Below are 12,702 nucleotides of genomic sequence, written 5' to 3'. Positions count from 1 at the left end.
AAACGCGATAATTTCCTCCCTCACTCCCTTTCTCCGTCGTGCCTGCGGTGTTGTAGCTGAGGAGAGTGAAACCACAGCGACAGGAAATGCTGGTCGCAATGAAAGCGGTTCTCCAAGCGCTGGCCTCGCCGAGTGGTCTGGGCTCCCGGTGAGCTGTTTCTGTCAGCCGCGGCTCGGTGTGGGCTCGGGCAGGGCTGCTCGTCGGCGTTTTCTCCCTTCGGCTTCGTTTATAAAGCAAGGGGCTTTGCTCGGCGAGCTAAAAGCTGCTGGGGGTCTTTCAGAGGGTGTGTCGTTATTAAGGCTAGAAGTGGTTTGTCACTTCAGTGTCTTATAGGTACCTGTAAGAGACAATGTCGACCCCATTTTTAATTTGGACGTTTTTAGTTCTTTTCTACACGAATCCTACTGAGTGTACTGGCAACGTTCAGGCGTCATAACAGCGTTGCGAATGTTAATTTTTCAAATGAAACATGGGTTCTTAAAAGATAGAAATATATATAAATGTATTTGGTTTACCTAAATGTGACACTTTTCTTCTGTTAATCTTAGCACTGAATTACAGTAGTAATATTCACTTATGCGTGCCACAGAGTAAGCCATTACCTTGCAGATAAAAAAACAAATCAATGCAGAGATGCACCAATCAGTAAGCTAGAGATCGGAATCGGTCAATTTTCCCTCAATCTTCCCCGATACGTAATCAGCAGGTCATATTAGTTTAGATGCAAAAAAAAAAAAAAAAGAACACAAAGAATTCCCATTATATTTCATTATCTGCATGAACTTTGATGTGTTTTTTAGTTGAACAAAAAGTCCATAAATCTTATGGACATCAATAAATGGTATCAACATAAAAAAAATCTGGCTGTTGCATCTCCACTTGTATTATTACATTATATCAGGTTTCTTTTAAGGCGTGTTTGTGTGCTAAACACAACTTTTTGTGAGCAATGGTGCACAGTGATAAGATGTAATGCTGCGATCAATTTGTTCTCTGTCAGAACCTGTGCCACATTTTTTATGTTTTATATGGTGTAATCTTTGGAAATCTAAACCATCAAAAATCAGAGTAAGCAGGTCAGAAAACCAGAAATTAGCATCAACCAGGAATTTCTCCAGTTATTTATGACTAGCTTGTTGCCGACTTTGGTTGCGTCATAACGATTAGCCACGTTTTCCTCCCTCTCTTCCTTTTTCCCAGCATGCCATTGGCCACATGCCGCTTTCTCACCTATCACTTTTTGCATCACTTAAACCTCATGCCAAGTTTGAACTGAAGAGTCCATCGAACTGGCTAAATGTGGAATTTGAACGTGAAAGCGAATGCACCGTGATACGATGCTAAATGTTGCATGTTGAAGATTGCAGAGCTTGATGCTGTAATGACGACTGCGATTTGATTTCATATTGCTCCTCTCCCGCTGAGTGTTTTTAGTAAATGTGCGAGCCGGCATCGCTGGCTGAGTGGTCTGGTATGAACTGTTGTGTCTCTCAGCAGTGAGACCAAGACTTGTGCTCCACAGTGTAATTATTTTCACTGTGATGCTGTGAAAGACCATAGCTGCAGTTCGACATAATAATCTTTTTTTTTTCCTTTTTTTTTTTTTGCTTTACTCCAGTCACAATCAAAAACACAATTGTGACTTTCCTATATAAAAGTAGGGTTGAAAGGATTAATCCAATTTATTGTGATTGAAACAATCATCAACTAATTTAGTAATCATTAATCATTAACTGGAAAAAAGGCCATTTCCTGAAAAAAACTAAAGATATTGAGAGCAGGAATTAAGCCAAAACTGCACAACATACACATTTTGCCTGTAAATAAATATGAATATGTTTTATTCAAAACTACTCAAGTGGCTTTTTTTTTTTTTTTTTTTTTTTCTTTTTTTTTAATATTCAACCAGTTCAAATTCGGTAAAGGAATTCTATGTTATTGCGTTCTAGGCAATAAATATTTATTTTCTTATTTAAAAAATTTAATTGAACTATTTTTTACTTTCATATTTTAATGTTTTAATAATATTGTGTAAAAAAAGACTTAAAATTGTTAAGTAAAAAAATCTGTGAACTGTTACTATATCAGCTTGTTTGTGGTTTACCTCGGACATATTTTGCACAAACAATCTCTTCAGACAGGCCAATTCTACCATTAATTTATTAATTCTACTTTTATTTCAAAACAAAGACATAAACAAAATTCTACAATAAACAACCTATTTGGAAATATGTTAAATGTCTTAAATGTTTTAAATATATCGTTTATTAATTATCAGCAACTTGTGATATTTATTCAAATATTAAGCAGCTATATTAGTATTATAAACTGCATAATGACAAAACTTTCTGTTGTGCATAGACAGTAAGTAGATATATTTCAACTTGGTGGGTAAGAAATGCACACATCTGTTTGTTGTCATAACAACTTTAAAATCTCTTTAGTACTTTCTTAACCCATTTATCAAAATATGATGACACAGTTATTAGGCCCGAGCAGCTAAGCGCTGCGAGAGCCTATTGAAACTGTGCTGTTTATTATTATTAGGCCCGAGCAGCTAAGCGCTGCGAAGGCCTATTGTAATCGCGCTGTTTATTAGGCCCGAGCAGCTAAGCGCTGCGAGAGCCTATTGAAACTGTACTGTTTCTTATTATTAGGCCCGAGCAGCTAAGCGCTGCGAGAGCCTATTGTTCCTGTACTGTTTCTTATTATTATTACGATTCTGCCACCCTTTTTAGGGGGCTTTTTGGGGGCTTTATCATATTCAAAAACTCACCAAACTTGGCGGGGGCATAGAGCCCGGTGAAAAATTTCGTATTTTAAGGTCCCCAGAAAAATCGCACAAGAAACGGCTCAAGGGCGCCACCTAGCAACTTTCAAAAGACCCTTTCCTATTCACTTACTTTATCGTAGAGACTTGAAACTTGGTACACTTGTAGAGCTCCCCAAGACACTCAGAATTTACAATTAATGTCATAGTGCAAGTATCACAGATTGTCGGCCATTTTGGATTAAAGTTCCGATTTTGACCCGATTTTGGGCGTTTGCAGGGTTCGCATTTGATCGAACTTGTCCTAGGGATTTCGACCGATCGGCTTCAAACTCGGTCAGATCGTTCATAAGGCATGGCCGGTCCAAAGTTATCGTAGGTTTGCGTTTTCGGGCTTGCTGAAGGGGTCTTTCCGGGGGTCAAAGGTCACCGATTCGCCATGACACATCAAACTGTTATAACTCTTTGAAAAAAACTCATAGAAGCACCAAACTTTCAGTGATTGATCATCATGGGATGCTCTACAATACCCAACGGTCAAATGATGACGTCACTTAGGCCACGCCCCCTAAGAACAGGAAGTGTCATTTTTTACGCTGAACGGTCGCTATCTGACCCCTTTGACCTAATCGAGGTGAAACTGTGTCCACAGACAGAAAACATGTTGGTGTGTTGAGGATTCCAAGCCAAGCTCATTTGAATCCAGCAGGTGGGCGTGGCGGCGTGGCGAAGTGACCCTAAACGCCGTGTCCTTACGTTTGGCTGTGGATTCCACAATTTTGAGGCCAGCTGCACCAAACTTGACATGACTGATCCTGGTAGGGTCCCCTACGATCCTATGTTGTCATAGTCTGACGTCATCTAAGCCCCGCCCCCTCAGAACAGGAAGTGCTTTTTTTTCCATGGAAAGCTGCCTTTCTGGCTCACTGCACCTAATCAACATGATTCTGTGTTGGATGACAGATAACATGTTAGTCTCACTTGCTTTAAAGCGCCAAGAGTCTTCTGTAGAGGGCGTGGCCGTGGGACCGCGGCGAAGCAGAGGTAACGCCGCCGCCATACGTTTGGCTCTAGATTCCACATCGTTCAGCCCAGCTGCACCAAACTCACTAGGATGCATCCTTATCCATCCCCGAACAGGAATCCATAACAGTCGTTGATGGGCGTGGCCTAATTTCTCTACAGCGCCCCCTAGAAATTTTTAAATGATCAGCCCCAAGCCATGCTTTAACCTAGAATTATGAAACTTGGTACACATGTGTATCATGTCAGGACCTACAAAAAAGTCTCTTGGAGCCATGGTGCAAACCCAACAGGAAGTCGGCCATTTTGGATCAAAATCAGCCATTTCCTCTTTTTCATAGACATCGCATCTGATCTATCTCCTCCTGCAGCTTTTGAGATAGAGACTTCAAACTCAGTCAGCAGAGACTTGAGACATTAAAGATGAAAAGTTATCGTAGGAATTTTTCTATGTCAAAGCATGTGGGCGTGGCTAAGTCCCAAACTTTGACTATTCGCCATGAAACATCAAGATGCAATAACTTCCACATAGAAGGTGACAGCTGCATCAGACTTCCTATATCTGACTACAGACCACCCCTCATCACATTGAGATGGTCAGTTGATGACATCACCTTAACCCCGCCCACTTCCGACAGGAAGTCACCTGTTTTTTCTATTGTATGTCTTACTTTTACTCTCTAAGTCATATGGGTTTCATCCGGTGTAGGCTGACATGACATGATATGATGATGAACTCTCCCATGATGAACTCGACTGACCCGTGGGGGCGTGGCTAAGTCCCAAACTTTGACTATACACCATGAAACATGAATGTGAAATAACTTCCAAATGCCAGGTCAGAGCTTCATCAGACTTTCTATGTCTCATTATAGATAAGCCCTCATCACACTTATGTGGTCGATTGATGACATCACCCTTGCCCCGCCCACTTCCGACAGGAAGTCACCTCTATTTTCTACTGTATGTCTGACTTTTACTCTCTAAGTAATGTTGGTGTGTCATGGATTCCAACCCTGTGCAGGCTGACATAAAATGAGATGATGATGAACTCTGTAAATGCCTACTGCTAAGTTTGGGACTAAGCGTGGCTTAGTCCCAAACTTTGACTATTCACCATGAAACATGAATGTGAAATAACTTCCTAATGCCAGGTCACAGCTGCATCAGACTTTCTATGTCTCATTATAGACCAGTCCTCATCACAGTTAGGTGGTCGATTGATGACATCACCTTAGCCCCGCCCACTTCCGACAGGAAGTCACCTGTTTTTTCTACTGTATGTCTGACTTTTACTCTCTAAGTCATATGGGTTTCATCCTGTGCAGACTGACATAAAATGCCATGAAGATGAACTCTGTCAATGGCATCTGACCCTTGTGGGTGTGGCAAAAATGGCTGTCCCTCGCCATATGCATACGATCGTCTCTTATTGACAAACGCATCATCCCATTTGCTCCAGACTTTTTATGAGTGACACTTGTGAACCTCTAAGGAGCCCAATAGAGTTTAATTGCAATTTGACTCTACTGCGCACCCAGGTTAATCAAACACCTGTGTCTCCTTGCGATATCAGCTGATCTACACCAGATTTTTGTGCATTGACTGGGAGCAATGTCGAACATGACAGGGTGACTATCTTCAGGGCGGGTTTGGCAGCTCCGTGAGAGCAAGGCGGTGGCTGGGGGTAGGCGGTGGCTGGGGTGACATGGTGCTGAGGGGAGGCAGTGGCTGGGGGGAGATGGTGCTGAGGGGAGGCGGTGGCTGAGGGGAGGCGGTGCTGGAACATCCGCGGTGGCTAGGCTTGAGCGGCGCTTGGCTGCGAGGGCCGCTTGAGGCTCCGCGGAGCTTTAATTAGGCCCGAGCAGCTAAGCGCTGCGAGAGCCTATTGAAACTGTGCTGTTTATTATTATTATTTTTATTGTGCCAAAAGAATTGGCTTTTTGGGGGCTTTCTCATATTCAAAAACTCACCAAACTTGGCGGGGGCATAGAGCCCGTGTAAAATTTACGTATTTTAAGGTCCGTGGAAAAATCACAACAGAAACGGCTCAAGGGCGCCACCTGGCAAATTTCAAAGGACCCTTTCCTATTCACTTACTTTATCGTACAGACTTGAAACTTGGTACCCTTGTAGAGCTCCCCAAAACACTCAGAATTTACAATTAATGTCATAGTGCAAGTATCACAGATTGTCGGCCATTTTGGATTAAAGTTCCGATTTTGACCCGATTTTGGGCGTTTGCAGGGTTCGCATTTGATCGAACTTGTCCTAGGGATTTCGATCGATCGGCTTGAAACTAGGTCAGATCGTTCATAAGGCATGGCCGATCCAAAGTTATCGTAGGTTTGCGTTTTCGGGCTTGCTGAAGGGGTCTTTCCGGGGGTCAAAGGTCACCGATTCGCCATGAAACATCAAACTGTTATAACTCTTTGAAAAAAACTCATAGAAGCACCAAACTTTCAGTGATTGATCATCATGGGATGCTCTACAATACCCAACGGTCAAATGATGACGTCACTTAGGCCACGCCCCCTAAGAACAGGAAGTGTCATTTTTTACGCTGAACGGTCGCTATCTGACCCCTTTGACCTAATCGAGGTGAAACTGTGTCCACAGACAGAAAACATGTTGGTGTGTTGAGGATTCCAAGCCAAGCTCATTTGAATCCAGCAGGTGGGCGTGGCGGCGTGGCGAAGTGACCCTAAACGCCGTGTCCTTACGTTTGGCTGTGGATTCCACAATTTTGAGGCCAGCTGCACCAAACTTGACATGACTGATCCTGGTAGGGTCCCCTACGATCCTATGTTGTCATAGTCTGACGTCATCTAAGCCCCGCCCCCTCAGAACAGGAAGTGCTTTTTTTTCCATGGAAAGCTGCCTTTCTGGCTCACTGCACCTAATCAACATGATTCTGTGTTGGATGACAGATAACATGTTAGTCTCACTTGCTTTAAAGCGCCAAGAGTCTTCTGTAGAGGGCGTGGCCGTGGGACCGCGGCGAAGCAGAGGTAACGCCGCCGCCATACGTTTGGCTCTAGATTCCACATCGTTCAGCCCAGCTGCACCAAACTCACTAGGATGCATCCTTATCCATCCCCGAACAGGAATCCATAACAGTCGTTGATGGGCGTGGCCTAATTTCTCTACAGCGCCCCCTAGAAATTTTTAAATGATCAGCCCCAAGCCATGCTTTAACCTAGAATTATGAAACTTGGTACACATGTGTATCATGTCAGGACCTACAAAAAAGTCTCTTGGAGCCATGGTGCAAACCCAACAGGAAGTCGGCCATTTTGGATCAAAATCAGCCATTTCCTCTTTTTCATAGACATCGCATCTGATCTATCTCCTCCTGCAGCTTTTGAGATAGAGACTTCAAACTCAGTCAGCAGAGACTTGAGACATTAAAGATGAAAAGTTATCGTAGGAATTTTTCTATGTCAAAGCATGTGGGCGTGGCTAAGTCCCAAACTTTGACTATTCGCCATGAAACATCAAGATGCAATAACTTCCACATAGAAGGTGACAGCTGCATCAGACTTCCTATATCTGACTACAGACCACCCCTCATCACATTGAGATGGTCAGTTGATGACATCACCTTAACCCCGCCCACTTCCGACAGGAAGTCACCTGTTTTTTCTATTGTATGTCTTACTTTTACTCTCTAAGTCATATGGGTTTCATCCGGTGTAGGCTGACATGACATGATATGATGATGAACTCTCCCATGATGAACTCGACTGACCCGTGGGGGCGTGGCTAAGTCCCAAACTTTGACTATACACCATGAAACATGAATGTGAAATAACTTCCAAATGCCAGGTCAGAGCTTCATCAGACTTTCTATGTCTCATTATAGATAAGCCCTCATCACACTTATGTGGTCGATTGATGACATCACCCTTGCCCCGCCCACTTCCGACAGGAAGTCACCTCTATTTTCTACTGTATGTCTGACTTTTACTCTCTAAGTAATGTTGGTGTGTCATGGATTCCAACCCTGTGCAGGCTGACATAAAATGAGATGATGATGAACTCTGTAAATGCCTACTGCTAAGTTTGGGACTAAGCGTGGCTTAGTCCCAAACTTTGACTATTCACCATGAAACATGAATGTGAAATAACTTCCTAATGCCAGGTCACAGCTGCATCAGACTTTCTATGTCTCATTATAGACCAGTCCTCATCACAGTTAGGTGGTCGATTGATGACATCACCTTAGCCCCGCCCACTTCCGACAGGAAGTCACCTGTTTTTTCTACTGTATGTCTGACTTTTACTCTCTAAGTCATATGGGTTTCATCCTGTGCAGACTGACATAAAATGCCATGAAGATGAACTCTGTCAATGGCATCTGACCCTTGTGGGTGTGGCAAAAATGGCTGTCCCTCGCCATATGCATACGATCGTCTCTTATTGACAAACGCATCATCCCATTTGCTCCAGACTTTTTATGAGTGACACTTGTGAACCTCTAAGGAGCCCAATAGAGTTTAATTGCAATTTGACTCTACTGCGCACCCAGGTTAATCAAACACCTGTGTCTCCTTGCGATATCAGCTGATCTACACCAGATTTTTGTGCATTGACTGGGAGCAATGTCGAACATGACAGGGTGACTATCTTCAGGGCGGGTTTGGCAGCTCCGTGAGAGCAAGGCGGTGGCTGGGGGTAGGCGGTGGCTGGGGTGACATGGTGCTGAGGGGAGGCAGTGGCTGGGGGGAGATGGTGCTGAGGGGAGGCGGTGGCTGAGGGGAGGCGGTGCTGGAACATCCGCGGTGGCTAGGCTTGAGCGGCGCTTGGCTGCGAGGGCCGCTTGAGGCTCCGCGGAGCTTTAATTAGGCCCGAGCAGCTAAGCGCTGCGAGAGCCTATTGAAACTGTGCTGTTTATTATTATTATTTTTATTGTGCCAAAAGAATTGGCTTTTTGGGGGCTTTCTCATATTCAAAAACTCACCAAACTTGGCGGGGGCATAGAGCCCGTGTAAAATTTACGTATTTTAAGGTCCGTGGAAAAATCACAACAGAAACGGCTCAAGGGCGCCACCTGGCAAATTTCAAAGGACCCTTTCCTATTCACTTACTTTATCGTACAGACTTGAAACTTGGTACCCTTGTAGAGCTCCCCAAAACACTCAGAATTTACAATTAATGTCATAGTGCAAGTATCACAGATTGTCGGCCATTTTGGATTAAAGTTCCGATTTTGACCCGATTTTGGGCGTTTGCAGGGTTCGCATTTGATCGAACTTGTCCTAGGGATTTCGATCGATCGGCTTGAAACTAGGTCAGATCGTTCATAAGGCATGGCCGATCCAAAGTTATCGTAGGTTTGCGTTTTCGGGCTTGCTGAAGGGGTCTTTCCGGGGGTCAAAGGTCACCGATTCGCCATGAAACATCAAACTGTTATAACTCTTTGAAAAAAACTCATAGAAGCACCAAACTTTCAGTGATTGATCATCATGGGATGCTCTACAATACCCAACGGTCAAATGATGACGTCACTTAGGCCACGCCCCCTGAGAACAGGAAGTGTCATTTTTTACGCTGAACGGTCGCTATCTGACCTCTTTGACCTAATCGAGGTGAAACTGTGTCCACAGACAGAAAACATGTTGGTGTGTTGAGGATTCCAAGCCAAGCTCATTTGAATCCAGCAGGTGGGCGTGGCGGCGTGGCGAAGTGACCCTAAACGCCGTGTCCTTACGTTTGGCTGTGGATTCCACAATTTTGAGGCCAGCTGCACCAAACTTGACATGAGTGATCCTGGTAGGGTCCCCTACGATCCTATGTTGTCATAGTCTGACGTCATCTAAGCCCCGCCCCCTCAGAACAGGAAGTGCTTTTTTTTCCATGGAAAGCTGCCTTTCTGGCTCACTGCACCTAATCAACATGATTCTGTGTTGGATGACAGATGACATGTTAGTCTCACTTGCTTTAAAGCGCCAAGAGTCTTCTGTAGAGGGCGTGGCCGTGGGACCGCGGCGAAGCAGAGGTAACGCCGCCGCCATACGTTTGGCTCTAGATTCCACATCGTTCAGCCCAGCTGCACCAAACTCACTAGGATGCATCTTTATCCATCCCCGAACAGGAATCCATAACAGTCGTTGATGGGCGTGGCCTAATTTCTCTACAGCGCCCCCTAGAAATTTTTAAATGATCAGCCCCAAGCCATGCTTTAACCTAGAATTATGAAACTTGGTACACATGTGTATCATGTCAGGACCTACAAAAAAGTCTCTTGGAGCCATGGTGCAAACCCAACAGGAAGTCGGCCATTTTGGATCAAAATCAGCCATTTCCTCTTTTTCATAGACATCGCATCTGATCTATCTCCTCCTGCAGCTTTTGAGATAGAGACTTCAAACTCAGTCAGCAGAGACTTGAGACATTAAAGATGAAAAGTTATCGTAGGAATTTTTCTATGTCAAAGCATGTGGGCGTGGCTAAGTCCCAAACTTTGACTATTCGCCATGAAACATCAAGATGCAATAACTTCCACATAGAAGGTCACAGATGCATCAGACTTTCTATGTCTCATTATAGACCAGCCCTCATCACAGTTAGGTGGTCGATTGATGACATCACCTTAGCCCCGCCCACTTCCGACAGGAAGTCACCTCTTTTTTCTACTGTATGTCTGACTTTTACTCTCTAAGTTATGTTGGTGTGTCATGGATTCCAACCCTGTGCAGGCTGACATAAAATGAGATGATGATGAACTCTGTAAATGCCTACTGCTAAATTTGTGACTAAGCATGGCTTAGTCCCAAACTTTGACTATTCACCATTTAACATGAATGTGAAATAACTTCCAAATGCCAGGTCACAGCTGCATCAGACTTTCTATGTCTCATTATAGACCAGCCCTGATGACAGTTAGGTAGTCGATTGATGACATAACATTAGCCCCGCCCACTTCCGACAGGAAGTCACCTGTTTTTTCTACTGTATGTCTTACTTTTACACTCTAAAACATGTTGGTGTGTCATGGATTCCAACCCTGTGCAGACTGACATAACATGAGATGATGATGAACTCTGTCAATGCCTACTGACCCGTGGGGGAGTGGCAAAATGGCTGTCCCTCGCCATATGCATACGATCGTCTCTTATTCACAAACGCATCATCCTATTTGCACCAGACTTTTTATGAGTGAGACTTGTGAACCTCTGAGGAGCCCAATAGAGTTTAATTGCAATTTGGCTCCACTGCGCCCCCTAGGTTAATCAAACTGCTGTATCTCCTTGCCACATGGCCCAATCTGCTCCAGATTTTTGGTGCATGGCCAGGGAACGCTGCCGAAGGCATAAAAGCGGATCGCGTGGAGGACGGCGCGCGAGCGTCGGCGGTGGCCGGCGGGAGGCGGTGCTGGAACATCCGCGGTGGCTATAGGCTTGAGCGGCGCTTGGCTGCGAGGGCCGCTTGAGGCTCCGCGGAGCTTTAATTATTATTATTTTTTTTATCTTCCCAAATGAATTGGCTTTTTGGGGGCTTTATCATATTCAAAAACTCACCATACTGGGCGGGGGCATAGAGCACGTGTAAAATTTACGTATTTTAAGGTAACAGGAAAAATCGCACAAGAAACGGCTCAAGGGCGCCACCTAGCAAATTTCAAAAGACCCTTTCCTATTCACTTCCTTCATCGTACAGACTTGAAATTCGGTACACTTGTAGAGCTCCCCAAGACACTCTGAATTTACAATTAATGTCATAGTGCAAGTATCACAGATTGTCGGCCATTTTGGATTGAAGTTCCGATTTTGACCCGATTTTGGCAGTTTACAGGGTTCGCATTTGATCGAACTTGTCCTAGGGATTTCGATCGATCGGCTTCAAACTCGGTCAGATCGTTCATAAGGCATGGCCGATCCAAAGTTATCGTAGGTTTGCGTTTTCGGGCTTGCTGAAGGGGTCTTTCCGGGGGTCAAAGGTCACCGATTCGCCATGAAACATCAAACTGTTATAACTCTTTGAAAAAAACTCATAGAAGCACCAAACTTTCAGTGATTGATCATCATGGGATGCTCTACAATACCCAACGGTCAAATGATGACGTCACTTAGGCCACGCCCCCTGAGAACAGGAAGTGTCATTTTTTACGCTGAACGGTCGCTATCTGACCCCTTTGACCTAATCGAGGTGAAACTGTGTCCACAGACAGAAAACATGTTGGTGTGTTGAGGATTCCAAGCCAAGCTCATTTGAATCCAGCAGGTGGGCGTGGCGGCGTGGCGAAGTGACCCTAAACGCCGTGTCCTTACGTTTGGCTGTGGATTCCACAATTTTGAGGCCAGCTGCACCAAACTTGACATGAGTGATCCTGGTAGGGTCCCCTACGATCCTATGTTGTCATAGTCTGACGTCATCTAAGCCCCGCCCCCTCAGAACAGGAAGTGCTTTTTTTTCCATGGAAAGCTGCCTTTCTGGCTCACTGCACCTAATCAACATGATTCTGTGTTGGATGACAGATAACATGTTAGTCTCACTTGCTTTAAAGCGCCAAGAGTCTTCTGTAGAGGGCGTGGCCGTGGGACCGCGGCGAAGCAGAGGTAACGCCGCCGCCATACGTTTGGCTCTAGATTCCACATCGTTCAGCCCAGCTGCACCAAACTCACTAGGATGCATCCTTATCCATCCCCGAACAGGAATCCATAACAGTCGTTGATGGGCGTGGCCTAATTTCTCTACAGCGCCCCCTAGAAATTTTTAAATGATCAGCCCCAAGCCATGCTTTAACCTAGAATTATGAAACTTGGTACACATGTGTATCATATCAGGACCTACAAAAAAGTCTCTTGGAGCCATGGTGCAAACCCAACAGGAAGTCGGCCATTTTGGATCAAAATCAGCCATTTCCTCTTTTTCATAGACATCGCATCTGATCTATCTCCTCCTG

The 12,702-nt window shown here is 44.6% G+C and overlaps 1 protein-coding gene across 2 annotated transcripts in view; it reads left to right on the top strand.

The window, feature by feature from the left end:
- LOC106928308 (abl interactor 1-like) overlaps positions 1 to 12,702 on the top strand; it is an 89,260-nt gene that overhangs the window by 393 nt on the left and 76,165 nt on the right. The window lies entirely within an intron of this gene.

This window comes from Poecilia mexicana, unplaced genomic scaffold (genome assembly GCF_051168715.1).
Source record: "Poecilia mexicana isolate PSO_F unplaced genomic scaffold, ASM5116871v1 scaffold_17, whole genome shotgun sequence".
Lineage (NCBI taxonomy): Eukaryota > Metazoa > Chordata > Actinopteri > Cyprinodontiformes > Poeciliidae > Poecilia > Poecilia mexicana.
Note: the sequence above shows the minus strand (reverse complement) of the source record. Positions and strands in the feature narration are given on the sequence as shown.